This window comes from Desmodus rotundus, chromosome 12 (genome assembly GCF_022682495.2).
Source record: "Desmodus rotundus isolate HL8 chromosome 12, HLdesRot8A.1, whole genome shotgun sequence".
NCBI classification, from domain to species: domain Eukaryota; kingdom Metazoa; phylum Chordata; class Mammalia; order Chiroptera; family Phyllostomidae; genus Desmodus; species Desmodus rotundus.
The window spans coordinates 13697280-13713304 of NC_071398.1; positions in this window are offsets into that span (position 1 = coordinate 13697280).

Genomic DNA, 16025 nt, shown 5'->3' on the forward strand with positions numbered 1-16025 from the left:
CAGAGGCCTATGGGGTGAACGCCCCACCTGCAGATGAGAACACAGAGCCTCAGAGCGGTGGCTGCCTTTCCCAATGGACAACAGGGGAATATTTGCGCTTTGGAACAAAACTCTAAAGCTGGGGCCCCTTCCCTTGCCCGAGGGGCCACCATCATGCTGTGAGCATTTGACATGTATGCTCGAACAGACAGACAGACTGACAGTCTTTGGGGTTTCTAGGCGCCAAAATTCATTTCCTTCCATGCACTTTCCTCCGCAGACCCCCACATGCTCTCCAGTTTTCCCAGGGATGCGGGATGCCAGGTTTTCCTGTCTGAACTGACCAGTCCCAGGGAAGCACCTAGAAGAGGCTCCCAGGGGAAAAGCTACAGCCCCCACCTCCAATCACTCATTCCCGGGCCTCAGGACTGGGCAGGGCAGGCACCTCACCAGGAGCCGGTCTTGTCGGAGATGGAGGCTCCAGATCAAGCACCTTCACAAAACCCCGAAACCTCCATCCTGGGGCCCCTTCAAATTAAAAGAGTTCCCTCTACCAATAGATTAACTAAAATGACATATTAATAGCTGGCCTGTATTATTTATTGCCTGCTTTTGGAAAATAAAATATTGAGATCCAAAGAGGAATCGACGTCCACGCACCTCCCTCTCCCGGACAGGCTTCATTGCTGTCATGTGAGGAAGAGGAGAGCTCATCAGCGGCATCAGTTCCAAGACACCTGCTGTGATATTGACTTTCGAACCAATAAGAAGATGATAAGCCCTGTCATAAAATATCATTGGAGGATGTAAATTATTCAAAGCCCTTTATGGGCAGACACCGTCTCCGTGCCTGAGTGCTCCCCAGTCTGTGCAACGCATTTCACTTATTAAAGCCAAACAGGGCCTCTGTTGATAAAGCCCCCTAAATAAATAATACCCTTCACCTCCTTCTTCCATATTATTCCCACCATTAGAATCGGAAATGTTTGTTCCAGAGGCATCAAGAGGGCTGCCTCTGGAAGCAGCAGGGATGTCTTTATCAAGAAGCTCAGTGCCACGTGTCAGTCACCCGCCATCCTCTCCGTGGAGCAGGGCGATGGCCCAGCTCTGGAGACAAGCTCTGGGCGCTCATCTTTACAAGTTCAAGCGGCAAGGTGAAGGGGGTGATGTAATGCAAGGGCTTGGAATCCAAACCGGCTTCACCATTGGGCCTCAGCATGACCCTAGGCAGGATACCCAACCTCTTGAACCCTGGGAAACACGGGAGGGCGGGAATAATGTTTGCAGCGTCTGGCTCAAACTGTAGGCTCTCAGGCAGTACTGACCATGGAGGTTTAAAAAGGAAGAAGTCCTCTGTGTTTTCTCCACAGTTCAGATTTTGGTGTATTTCTCGCTCTCACTGGTGTGACTCAGTTGGTTGGGCATCGTCCTGCAAACTGAAAGGTCTCCAGTTCGATTCCGGTCAAGGCACAGGCCTGGGTGGCAGGTTTGGTCCCCAGCTGGGGGTGTGCAAGAAGCAACCAATCCATGTTTCTCTCTCACATCGTTGTTTCTCTCCCTCTCTTTCTCCCTCCCTTCCCCTCTCTCTGGAATCAATAAAAGAAAAACGATTAACCAAATTGACACCTGTGGCCCAGACCCTGTGGGGCACGCTGCTGCTGCTCTCCTCAAGATCTGAAGCCGCAGAGCATCCGGGCTCTTCCGCCAGCCCCAGGGGCTACCTATAGCAGACCCACCCTTCTCTTGTCTCTGGCCTTTGTTCCCACAAAAGCCAGACAGACCCTACCGGTCTTTAAGGCTCAAATCAAAAGCCATCTTCTTGAAGCATTCCGTGATTTGCTCACGTGGATTCCTTCTTTCCTTTTATCCTTTTCCTTCTTCACATATTTAGGGAGTGCCCATGCCGTGCCAAGCACTGCTCTGGCATCTTTTCAGGTACAATCGTGTGTAATCTTCATTGCAGCCCTGCAAGGCAAGTCCTTCCACTGTATTTTGTAGAAGAGGAAATCAGGCTCAGGGACACTAAGGGTCTTGCTCAGGTCACACACTTATCAAGTAAGTGATAAGGTCAAGATCTGAACCAGGTTGGGCCTGATTCCAAAGCCCACGCTCTTTCCTTCCTTCTCTTCTCCTTTATTTTTATTGTTGACTCTATTACAGATGTCTCTATTCCCCCAGCTCCTTGCTCTGCCCACCTCCACCCAGCCCCCACTGCCCTTCCCCCTGGCATCCCCACACTGTGGTCTATGTCTGTGGGTTATGCATGTATGTTCTTGGGCTCATCCCTCCACCTTCTTTCTCTTCCACCAATTGTGCTGCTGCTGTGCCCGCAGCTCAATGGTCCCTACCAGTGTCACTCGTCCCCTTGAGCACGCCTGGGTTCTACTGGGGATGGGCCTTTACACTCAGAGCATCACTCAACCTCACACACGGAGCTCTCGGGGCCACCTGGAGGCCTGGGCCCAGAGCTTGTCATGGACCAGACAGCTCCATGTGCCTGGCTGCCAGCTGGATCAGCCCCCAACACTCATGGCACCCCCAGCTCCCGCAGGCCCCCTCAGCCCAGGCCCAGGATAACAACAGTGACTCCCATCCATTCCTCCTGCATCTCCACTCCCCACTCCGTGCCTCAGCTTCTTCGCCTGTAAAATGGGGATAAGCAATGGTGCCCATCCCAGGAAGCAAGCAGCTCTGAAGATCAACTGAAATCGTGAGTGCAGAGCGTTTTGAGCAAGGCTGGCACGTGGTCAGAGCACAACAGCAGCAGCTACTGTTGCTATTTATTATCTTAAAAGTTTCTGACTACTTCATTCTGACTCCCAAACCACGCTCTCCCCGCCGTGTACCGAGTGAGCGCTGAGCTTCCCCAGAGCAGACAGTTTGGCATAGAGCAGTCAGCAAACTGTGAATTGCTGGTAAATTCTTTTATGTTCTCCAAAGTATATGCTGATGAGCGTCGGGTGCAGCTGCACAGGAGAGTGGAGGGTGTACCAGCTCCAGAATCAAACGGGCTGAGTCTGTATCCTGCCTGTGTTGCCTTCTAGTGGACGGTCCTGATGAGTCACTCAATACACTCTGAGCCTCTACTTACACATCTATAAAATGGGGCTGGGGGACAGGGCTAGATGCCAAAGCTGCTGGGTCCCTGTAGATGGAAAGACAACCTGTTTACAAAGTGTCCAGCACATACCAAGGAAACGGTAAACACTCACTTCCTCCTCCCCTTCAACTTTTTCCTCTCATTTGTCCTCTCCTCTCCTCTCCTAACTCCCTGCTCAGTGGCTTCTTTGTATCTGCACCCTTTGCTACGAATATCAGGCATAGGCACTGTATTCCACTGGCTGCCTGCTCTCGTGTGTTTGGGGGTGTCTTATGTTAACCTATTCATCATTTTCACCTTGTCTCTCCGGGGTGGAGGGAGGTCATCAGAGATGAGGACCAGAGCCTGGCACGCCTTGAGTGGCAGTACCTGCTTAGACATGTCCCACAAAGGCCCCTGGAAAGAGTCATTCCCATCCACCAAGAAAGGGAACATCTGGCAAGAAGAAGGGCCCAAAGCAAGCCATAAAACTCTCAAGCTCCCTCCCTGCTCTGTAGGTTACATCCACTATTCGAACCCGGTTCTAGGAAAACAAAATGGTGGTCCGTCGTGACGACAGTGCTGAACGAGCTGAAACACTGTCTAAAAGAAATTGTGCGTGTTCCCATATGTGCAACAAAATAGCACACACACAGTAAAATAATGCAAGAGCCACCGGCAGTGCGCATGGAGGCTACAAGCGTTCTTGCAATTTCGTCAGAAAGAACCGGCGCTCTGCATTACCTGCCGCCCGGGACGCCGGCGCCGTGTGATGCGCCTGCTCCCGCAGCAATCCTGCCTTGTCAAGAGCTGAGTATCAGACATGCAAAACAGGTGTTGTATATGAGTTTTGTGAATGTATCACTTTGGGAAAACAGAACCAAAACAAATTGAGAAATCATATAAGTAATTACTCTGAGTTTCAACTCTAACATAAAAAGGGAAGGCACATAGCAGAAATGCTAATTAATATGGCTGTTTAATTACAGGGGCACAAATTAATAAACAGGAACTACTCCCGATTTCCAGTGGGCCGCCCCTCACTGCGTGTGGTCGCAGAGGTGTGGGCGCAGGGGTGGAGGGCGCTGAGCTCTCCTTTGCCAGGTGCCCAGCTGGAGCAGCATCAGGAAGGAGGGAGGTCCTCTCAGCCCCCACGCCCTGCAGACACACTGAGCCCTCACAGACACCAGCAGGTGCGACGTCCACCAAGTTACCTTCTCTAATTAGGAAATCAGCCTTCATGTAGCTACGAGGGCCCGACCACTACGTGCTAAGGACAAACTGAAACACCACACGGCCAAGGGGTGAGAGTTACTAAGTAGCCACTATACACCAGGCACTCTGTCACTCTGTGTCTCCCTCCCTCCTTCTCTCCCTCCACTTGTTTCAGTTTCCGGTTTCCCAAAGCAAAGCTCGGAAATTTCATGTACATCGCTTGCTTTGCATGAGACTGCCAGCTGTCGACAAGGCAGAACTGCTAAGGGAACAAAATGCATATCAGACTCAGCCACTGTCATCTACGTGGTACCATCTACACGGGAGATCATCCCATTCCCTGGCCATGAACACCGAGGCCCCAGAGGTCAGCGAATCTGATTTGCCAAAGCCCCGCAATGGGAAAACAAGGTTCCGGATGCAGAACTCTGGGTGTCTGACTTTGAAGTCTATGACATTTTGATTACAGTAAACTTCTTTCTGGAAATAAAAAACTGCTTCCACTTCGACAGTGTACAGCTAGAGCATTCATTTGGTCATTTTTTTCATTTAGGAATATCAGTTGTATACCTACTATGTGCCATTGTTGGACTATGTTCTGGGATACAATGATGAGCGAAAACTGACCCAGAAGACCCTTTTGAGGAACTCCCAAGGGCAGCAGGAGAGAATGACATGGGTAAGACAATCACCAGATCAATGCATTTCCATAGCCTCTGATCAGGGTTCCACAGGAAGGGAATCAGGGCTTTGAAGACGTGTAAAAGGGAAGGTCCACTGGTCAGGAACAGTTCCCCTGAAGGAGTGATGGATGGTTGAAGTGTGATCTCAAAGATGAGTGTAAATATGTAATATATAGAACAAGAACGGCATAGATGAGTAGAGAAGAATTTTCTACACTTGTGCTGTTGTCTTCCCATCCATCCACTCCTCAGCCTGCTCCCCCCTAAGGTGCCCTCTGCTCCCATCACTCTGCCGTGGGAGTCCCTGCAATAAACTTCATGGACGTGTTTCGTCCTCAATTTACTTGGACACTTGGACACAGCTGATCACTCCCTTCTCCTTGAAAGCACTTCCTCCGTGACTTCTGAGCCAAAGCCTCGCTTGTTTCCTCCTGCCTCTCTGGGCCCTGCCTGGAAATGGCCATTATTCATCGCTCCCCTCCATGGGCCTGGAGGCTGGGTTTTGGGCACTGCTCCCTCTTTCTCTCTGCTCCTTTCCGGGACAGTCTCCTTCCTTCCGACGGCAGTATGTGCACTGTGGACCAGTGGTCCTCGCACTTGCACCTCCAGCCCAGAACTGTCTTTCAGACTCCAGATCTGTTTCTTTTTTTAAGTCCTCAGTTTACTAATCCTCCCATGAAAACTCTGCACAATCGCCACCGATAAAGCCACTGAAGAACCTTGACCCCTTCTGTTGCCCCACCTCCAGCTCGCTTTTGCTGGCACCAACTCGGCCGGCCTTCGCAGTCCCCCTGACCCCCTTCATCCTGTTCTTGGCGTTCCTTTCTCTACTTTCTTGCAGTCTCCGTCTCATGCAGGCCGTGTCTTGCAAGTCTGTGTTCGGGTTCACTTTCCTTTGCATGATCCAAGGCATCATAAATCATGCCAAAGCTGTTCTTCTGCCACCACCATGGGCTCTGAACCCAAATACAAAGATGACATCTGGCGTGGGCTCATACATTTTGGCTTGTTTGTGAGTTTCTGTCTTGGGTACCTTTGTCTTCCCAGGGTGAAGGACATCAGTGACCATTGTTTCCATCAAAGTAGTCCATTGGTCGTGAACTTCCTGGTCCAAAGAGTTCCTGTGTGGTTCGTGATGGTGGCCGACCCTCACGCTGCCAGGGAGGAAGACAGCCAGGTCTGTGTTTCTAATCCGCCTGATGCGCAGCCACTCTTGGCTGCATCAAAGCCACCTCAACCTCAATACAACCAAAACTGAGTGTGTCTTATGGCCCTGACTCCATCTCAACACCATTTATTCAATCTGCAAACCAGAAACCCAGGTGAGACCCATGGTCTCTGCCCCTCCTTGCTTTATGTGACAGCCGGAAAAATTCCTCCAATAGACGCCCAGGTTCTTGTCCCTAGAACCTAAGGATGCTACCTTACTGGGACAAGGGATATTGAAGATGTGACTAAATGAAGGAATCTTCAACATCTTAAATCTCAAAATGGAGACGTTATGCTGGTTATCAGGCTGGGCCCCAAATGATCGCAGAGTTTATGAGAGGGAGGCAGGGGCAGCTGTGATGATAGAAGAGACGCCATGTGATAATGGAAGCAGAGATTGGAGGGAGGCAGCCACAAGCCAGCAAAGACCAGCAGCCACCAGACGGTGAAAGAAGCAAGACACAAATTCTCCCCCTGGAGCTTCCAGAAGGAACCAGCCCTGCCACTACTCTGGTTTGCAGCCCTTTAAGATTCATTTCTTACTCTGGCCTCCAGGACTGAAAGGGAATAAAGTGCTGTTGTTTGAAGCCCTAAGTCTGTAGTATTTGTTACAGCAGCAACAGGAAACGGATACACCCTACTATAACATATATGCTAACAAGTCATCTTTATTTTGCTATCTAATAAACTCCCAGGTGCATCTACTTTCACAGCCCTTTCCCTGCACAGCCTTCCACCCTCGCTCAGCCTGTGGGCAGGTGCCACAGCCCCTGGCTCTCCAAGGCCCACGGAAGGCTTATCTTGCACTTCAGATACACACTGGCCTTCTTTCAGTTCCTGCAAGGTACTAATCTCTTATCTAGGGCTTTTGTACAACCTTCTTGCTTGGCTGGGGATGCTTGTTAATTCAGACAATAGCTTAAATATTCTGTCCTCGTCATATTCTTTCTGATCTCCCAGACTGGGGCCATCCAGCACATATAACAAATACAATTTTGCATGACTTTTTAGGATTGCATGACTTACGTCTAACTCCCCAGCTACTCAGTAAGTCCTTGGAGGAAAGGGTTATACAGCTGGTGTTGCCCACTCTTTCCCCAGCATCTACCAAAGCACCTGGAAGAGCGTGAGGGCTCAGGAGAGATGTTCGGATGATGCCCAGAGCCCAGGGGAGTGCCTTGGGGTGGCTGTGTGCATCGGGTTCATGGTCTCAGTGCTTTGCTTTGTCCCACCCCTTTGCAACATGAAGTTAGAGAAAGGCAGGTATCCTAAGAAGGACTTGATTGCACTTGGCAATGGCCAGAGAAAGTCCAGAATGAGGACTTCACCTGCCTCAGTGCCATCTTCCGAGCACGGGCACCAGGTGGAGTTCCCATCAGCTTAGTGCTCACAGGGGAGAATGGGCAGTGTTCTTCTTTGCCACGTACCCCGCCCTCTCTGTTTCCAGCCCTGTGACATTTCCTCGGCCATTTTCCCTTGGGTTTCTTCAATGAAAGCACTTTGGAAATTTTCTAATAATAGGCTAGGTTCTTTATAGCTGTCTGTGCCCTGGGGGTCACCTGAAGGCACATAGTAGGCCATTTGGGGTTGGAGGTGGCTGTGCATTAAACAAAGGGGCCCCTCTTTATCCATTTTATATACTGGGATTCCATACAGGAATTTTTATGAAAGGTTTTGTGACTAGAAAGAAATTTATAAAAACTATCACCTTGTTATTTGCACCACACTGTCTGGTTTTAAAGTATTTTTTTCCATTCAGTTCTCCCATAAATGCATCAGGCTAGAAGGAGATCATTACCTCTAGGGGACAGACCAGAGAAAGGCTCCGGAGCATAGGTGACTGGCCAAGGTCACAGGGTCGGACACAGTATAGGACAGAGCATGGGCTCCGGTCCAGGACAGGGAGCCTCACACAAGCCGTGGAATGGAGATCTGAGCCAGTGTTACCTGTTCATTAAGGAGGTATCCTCAGTGAGTATTTAGTTTTCTTACGCAGAGAGCAAATAGAACACCACCTTAATGCGGGTTTCCTCCAGGTGGCAAGATTAGGAATAAATTTATTGCCTTCTTGATGCTTCTGTGTAACTTCTACAAGGTGCATGCATTAGTTTTATATTTAGAAGACAGAAGATAAAGAAGTGTGATTATGAAAACAGAGGAAGGTCTTCAACTCACACTGGGAGGGTGAGGGAGGTGCCTCATTGTTTGGAACTGGCTGTGAGCCTTGAAGATACAAACACACGTGATTGGAGTAAGGAGGGGAGCGGTGATTGATACTAGGTAACGCCCTAGACAACACCGACTCCAGCGGCTTCTGGGACAGGCAGACCTGCTTTGCCGATTACCACCCGTGGGAGCCTCAGTTTAGCTCTTTGTACAAGAGAGGAAACAAACCTACCTGTACTGGCCAAGACTCTTGATTCTAAGTGGCTGAGGTGTCACTCACAGTGGCTCAGAGGGCAGAAGGATTCACTGAGTCACATCGGTGAGAAACTACAGAATCTCACTGCAGCCACAGCTCTCTGTCCATCTGTGAGCTCTGCCTGCCCTTTCTTAGCTCTTAAACACACTCTTCCCATGACGGCCATCGAGGATTTGAATGGAGTCTCCCCGGAAACCAGATTACACAAGAAAATGTATATTGGCTTCACAAGCCAATTGAAAATTTGTAAACTTGAGTCTGGGAGAAAACTCTGGCCCTCGTATTATAAACTCCAGACATTAAAAATAATTACCCAGTGCAGGAAAAAAGACCTGAAGAAATTAGGTTCAGGAGAAAACCTTTGTGGCACAAGGGAAACAGAAAACAGGTAAGTGACCCCCCTTCTAGGGACAAAATTAACCCTTTATGGCCACCGAGTCCTTCCTGGTGAACAACTTTTGCTGCTTAGCTCCTCTGAAAACTGGAGGCAAGAATTGCAGAAGATGCTCCTCCCTCAATAAAACTCCAACTAAATTAGATATTGAACAAGACACTGAGATTCTGGCAAGAATATATATACACACACAAAAAAAAACCCTGCCTGGGCCTCCAGCTGCTGGGAGATGATAAATTGTCAGAGTCTCTTTAATAAGATTGTGTCTCATCACCATCTCCTGTAAGGGATTGGCCAGCTTTTGTTTCTAACCTATGAAGATAAAAATCAATTCCCAGCTAGAGCTGGAAGCCCCAAACCGTAAAGCCACAAATACATCAATTAATCAATCAATCCGGCGGTCAGCAGATCAACAAGTCCACACCGAGGGCTAACTGCCGCTGGGCATCTGGGGAGGGGGGAGAATTAGGAAATGTGTCTTCTCTAGATACTAGATGAGGGAAGCCGTGCTTCAGAAGGCATGGATTCCCACTTTTAAAGCAACAGAAAACCTATTTCCAGTAGAATTGCCCTGGATCAGCATGTACCACCTTCTCACCTGTCTTGTCTCATGGATGCCTTTGATTTTGGACCCTGGCTTCATCCACACACTTTGACTTACACCGTCGGCCTGCTCAGGTGTGCACACAGGCAACATCACTCCTTACACATCAGCTGCTCCCATGGCATTTCCTTGGAGGCAGAAAGGAGGAGGAAGACCTGGAATCAAGTTCAAACGCCACCTCCGCCATTTACCTTGTAGGTAGCTTTGTGCAAGTTATCCAGCCCCTCTTGTCCCTGGTATCCTTAACCTCCCAAGCAGACATAACAACATGTGCCTTGTAGCCCTGTGAGGATTGAATGAGATCACAAACGTCCGGTGCTGAAAATCAGGCCCAGTGCCGAGTTAACGGTAGCTTATTAACATTACAATCCCCCTTGGTGGTGGAGGTGGTATTTCAGCTCTCAGGTGAGTCACTTCTGGGTTCGATTTTTTTGAAGTCCATAAAAATATGGACAGACATGTTTCGATCCTCTAGTTTTTCTCTCCTCTCCAAACAGACTTCCGTACCCTACAGTCATCCTATTAAATTCCACAGACCTCCACTTCCACGACAAATATCCTGCTGGCTTCAGCCCAAACAAAAACTAATCGTCCCCTTGTTTATCTGTGTGTGAGTTTGTTTTTCCAGATGAAATATTTCAGGCTCTTTCTTGTCCCTTGGCATTTTTGTAAACAACTGACACTGTAGGAGTTAGCCACAAAATCGGGGTGTCTTAGAGCAAGGCGGTAAGGGTGTGTGAAACTAGCAGGTCACTCCGAAGCCACAGTTCTTAATTTCGGCTAAGAAACGGTTGAAGGAGTAAGATATAGACAAGAGGATACAAACGTGGAGGTCGGGAAAGGCAGTGTCTTAACTAATTCTGCCTCCCCCACTTCCACCTCCCATGGGCTGCTCGACGCTGGGCACCTGACTACATCAGCGCAAAGTCAATGATTGTTCGGGCCCTTCCAAGAATGAATTTGGCATGTTTTATGAACTCTATTACCTTAAACATCCCTCACAGTGACATCAACAAGTCTGAGAGTCATCGTGACCCTTGAGGTGAGGAAATCAAAGGAGATATTTCCCCGGAGGCTCTGGAGAAAGAGGCATAAGACAGAAAAACAAGAGGCTCCAGTTCAAGTCCTAATCCTGCCATCAAGATCAGGGTGACCTTCAATAAGCGTCCCCTTGGCGCTGGCCTCATTGTACTCAACTGAGAATGGGGTATTTAGACAAAATGATTAATTAACTGAATGTCCCCCCAGCTCTGGGACTCGGTCACGCTCTATTCTAAGATGCACCATGTCTCAAAATCTTGCTGTTCTTGTCCCTCCTCTCTCAGCTGCCTTAACAACCACACCTGCGACTTCTTGCCTGTCAACAATAACCACCAGTGTCTGTTGAAAGCAAACTACAGGTCAGGCTGCGCCAAATGCCTTATTTAATTCTCGCCGCAGCCCTCTGAAGTAGAAGCTGCCATTCTCCCTAGTTGACAGCTGAGGGACCCGCAGCCCTAGGAGACGGTGACTCCCCACCACTGTGTCTTGCTTTGCAACAATTATAACCTCGGCTTCTGAGATACAGAACTTGCCACAGTCACCTCTTACCTCCCGTGGGGTCTCTAAGGCACCTCCCTCTGTGTTGTCAGGCCTTCCTGACCCACCAGCTTGGGCTTTGCTTAGGTCTTTGACTGGGGAAGGGGCAGGGCAGCACTGGGGAAGGGATGGTTTGGAGACCTTTGAGGTGAACTGAGCCGAAGAAGAGTTTCGTCTGCCAGGCAGGAACACATGCTCTCCGACGACTTCCCCAAGCCTGGCTGTCCTCGCCCAGAGCACTCCTGCCTCTGAGGCTACTGGGGAAGGTAGGCGGCACTGTGTAGATTAAGTTCCAGGCACAGCTGCTGGCTGGCACGCCACTGCGCAATGGCCCTACCCTCTCCCTACTCACATCCCACTCTCCTTTAAGACCTGACCCTTGAAAAGCTGCTCTCTGGTGTTGGGATGGATCCATTCCCCCCATGAACCACTCTGAGCCCCAACAAGAAAGAGACTGTATACTGTAAACACAGTGATTCAGGGGCGGGGGGCAGGGGGGTAGTGTTATGTCTGAAGGGGCTACGCACAGAGGTTTGCACAGGATACTAAGGTGATAGGAGCACAACCTGAGTTTCAGCAGCAGCAGAGCTTTACCGACTCTACGACCAAAAGGCTGAAAGAGAGACTATTTACTAGGAGTTAGAGAGGGAGTAGAGGAGGGTCAGCTTCCTTGGGAGAATCAATGACCTTCCGTCAAAGGACACAGCCAGCCAAGAGGTGACCTGGCAAGGAGGCAGTTAGGAATAAACACTCTGACCTCACTCTAGGCTGTGAGAGCCGAGTCCAGAAACATGGTATTGGCCTGAGCTGTTTTGCTACAATATCCATTTCAGGCATTCATGAATTGTACTATTTAATAGTGTTACTTTTGTAACTATAGGTCCAAGGCATTTGGGGCTGGTTGGCACCAGCTTGCCAGCATTGTTTATGATTTGCATTCTCTGTTCTCCTGCAAACTTTTTGGGGGCTCCCCATTGGTCAGACCCAGTAGGAAGCAGAAGCAGAGGAACCCGGTGATGACATCCATGCAGTTCAGCTTCAGGGCCGACAGCAGGTTGGAGAAGAGTGGAGAGTGGGCCTCCTCACTGTCCCTCCAGCACGAAGTGTATGTCCCCTGCATTGCACTCACTGGGCTCTCATTTAGGTCAGAAAATGATACATGTGGGTGTGCTGGACTCACACACCTTACAGTGAGCCCCCCTAAGAGCACACACCCCCTCCTTCTATGGGCGTCTCCCCGGCCACCCCAGTGCCTGGCACGCAGCAGGTGTACAATAAGCGTAAGGGGATCTCCAGGGCCGCAGGCCTCACAGAGCACCAGCCAGCTGCTTGCTCTCTCCAAGGTTGGTCATTTTCTCGTTGCTGCAAAGACGTGGCCGTGCATGGGTCAGCAGTGACAGAGGTTCCAGAAAGTGGAGAGGGATGGTGACAGTGTGCTTGCAGGTTGATGTCTAGTCATGACAATTCTCTGAGCGCCACCCTCAGCCCTGATGACATTAGATAAACAGAGATGGGAATCACATTCCAGTGTGACAGCTTAAACAGCATGTCAAAAAAAACAATTAAAAAGATCTACAGGAACCTGGTCCAGGGAGACTGTTGTCAGAGTGAGGCTGCTTCCTGTCAGGGATGATTTGGGCATGACACGGCCCATGAGCCCATGATGGAATCCCTGAATGCTCAAAGGCGGGATCCCCTGAGACCTAGGGCTGAAGGCTGAGGGAGCCTGGAGAATCTGACCCGTTGCTGGCTGGCGGTGTTGAGAAATTGCCTGCCATCGGCAACACAGACCATCTGCTGGCAGATCTCGGCCCAAGCACGCCACCTTCCCATCGTTGTCAAAACCCCATCTGGGGGGAGTAATATTTACAGAGCACTGCCTGAACGAAGTGCTGTCCATCACTCCTTAACAGCAGCCGTTTTTCAGATCTTCCCCAGAGCACTGGAATTCCTGGGGGTGTTCCCTGAGGCTCCCTAGACATCCATCCCCTGCCTGGACCCCGAGAGAATGCCAGGCCTTATCTGTTACATATGGGAAACTGGGGCCGCATATCAGAAATCACCTTTAAAAAAAAAAAAAAGATACAATGCCTCAAATGAACAAAGGACATCATTCTGGCCTAAATTTTATTCTGTGCCCAAGCCAGATGGGGAGAAATCCCCAAGCCTGGGGCCTGTTCCTCTGCTCTGCTGCCCTGAGAATGGCTGGTGCTGAACTGAGCTTCCGTGGAACCGTCAGCCCACGTGGAGGAAACCTATAGAAAGGGCTGGTGGGTAATCCTAACATGTCTCTGGAAGGACTCCTTTCAGTGACTCCCTAGCAGGCTTTCTTCCTCTGTCTCAGGAGCTGTTGATTCTGACTTGAGGATGTCAGGCAGCCACTGTGGACGGGGAGCTTGGCCCGGCCTCCATCTCGGCCTCCGCCCCTGGGAAACCCAGTGGAGTCTCCGGAGGCCCCGTCCAGCCACACAGAACTTGGGCTCCTACAGATTCTCATCTCTGCCCCAGCCCCCTCAGGTACTTATCACGTTGGACGGTACCTGTTTGTGAGCGTCCATACAGAGCGTGTGTATCCTCCCTCCTTTGTGGGAAAAAAAAAAAGGAGGGATGTAAGTATACAAATCAATAAAAGTAAGTGGCCCTTCAAGGAAGAGGAAGCAAATCGGTTCATTTGGTCAGGTTTCCTCACCCAGCGAACACAGCCTCTTCTGACCTCCCATGAAATGCACTGGCTTTCCCAGCCCGGTTTACATCTCTCTACTGCAGTGGTCTTCAACCTGCGTGCCCGCAAGATTTTAAAACATGCAATACCTGTCTAGTTAGTTGGGGGCACTGACCTCTTTTCCCTTAGATTGTCAAAAAAAAAAAAAAAAAAAGACAGTATTCAACACAACAATAGCTGTCTGGTATGAATGAATCCAAATTATACCTAAATTTTTTGTCCCATCAGCCAAAAATAGAATACGTTTTCCGGTGTGCCACAGAATTTTGGTGATTAGTTTAGGCGTGGCATGAGATGAAAAAAGGTTGAAAGTCACTCTCTATTGGCTCCCAGCCTGCCAGCTGCAAGAGGACACCCAGGCTCCCTCGGGTGGGTGGAGCTCCCGGGCTTTGTAATCCTGATCCATCAGCTCACCCCGTCCTGCTCCAGCTGCCTACACCCCATTATAGGAAAGTGCTCGCCAGTCCCCAAACCACGTACCCTCCCCTATCCCGGGCTTTGGCCCACGTGGTTCCTAAGCATGTCATGTCTTCCCTCATCTTCCCCATGGAAAATCCAAGACCAAGGGTGTTTCTACTCCTCCCTCACACCTGCTCCGGCTCCAGGGGCGGTCAGCGGCCCCCACTCCCCGTGTCTTCGGTCTGAGTCACATTGCTGTGCGTCATGGCCACACTTCTGTCTCCGTGAATCTCTCCCCCTGGACTCTAAGCTCCCCACGGACAGTGGGAACCAACACAGTTTATAGGAGAGTCCACACTGGGGACAGGGCACAGAGGAGCTGGGTCTCTGTATATGCCACGAAAGTCACTACCAACCAGGAGGGCCCAACCTGCAGCCCGCAGGCCATGGGCAGCCCAGGATGGCTGTGAATACAGCCTGACACAACATCGTAAATTTACTTAAAATATGATGAGATTTTTTGTGTGTGATCACATGTCGCAACGTATTTAATGTGTGGCCCAAGACAACACTTCTTCTTCCAGTGTGGCACAGAAATGCCGAAAGGTTAGACCCCCCTGGCACAGACTTGAACCATCACCCCATTGCTCACAGTCACAGCAGTTTCAGCAAAGGGGACGGCCTTGGGCACTCTCAGCTCTTCCAGTCCTGCCCCCCACCCCCAGCCTTCCCTGAGATTGTGTCCAACCTTAAATACACCTGCAGGGGCAAAGGCTAGGATTTGTTTTGCAGGCGTTGGCCCTCTCTCGAGTTCCTGATATTTTTAATTTCTGAGTGGGCCAATCTTTATTAAATTTGCTAACAACAGAGGACAAGGCCTAGAGATCCATGGAAGCTGACTTGCTCCTACCCTGGCTGGCGGCAGAGTGAGCCTCCCGTGACAGCATGGCACACCCATGACACACTCACAAAACCACACACCCAAGCTCTGCAACTTGAGTAGACTTAGTGTCAGGAAGACTGGAGTTCAAACATAAGTTTAGCTCAAACATACTGAGTGTGTGTGTGGGCAGGTCCTCTAACCTGCATCAGCCACGCTTTCCTTCGTACAACAGGAAATATCGTATGTCATGTTATTCCCCCGCAAACCAATGAGATAGACATAGGGAAGAGCCGCAGTTTAATAAGTCACAGTTTCCTTACCTACAGAGTAGCGATCGTGTATATCCTGCTAACTGGGCAGCCATGAGAACGAAATAGAAAATGTACACATAGAACTCGGTACAAAGCCTAGATATGAACACTTACTTATTGGGTATAGCCATGTCTCCAGAATTTGAGAATTTTCAGCCTTTTGATATATTTTCTACTGATCCAGGGTAAACATGACCTATGGCTCTGGTGTGTGTTATATTGGGTTGGCCAAAAAATTCATTTCGTTTTTTCTGTAAAATAAAAGACACATTTTTCAGGTTCACCAATAACTTCATTGATTCGGATGTTTTGAGTATGTCGGCTCTCTCCCGCAGGGTAGAACATTGATTGTTCTCGATTAATGTCTCGATTTGATGACTCTCAACTTCACCTGGTCTACCTGACCGTGGAGCATCGTCCAGCGAGAAATCTCCAGCACGAAACTTCACAAACCGCTTTTGACACGTTTGATCAGTCACAGCACCTTCTCCATACACTGCACAAATCTTGTTTTGCATTTCAGTTGTATTTTTACCTTTCTTGAAAT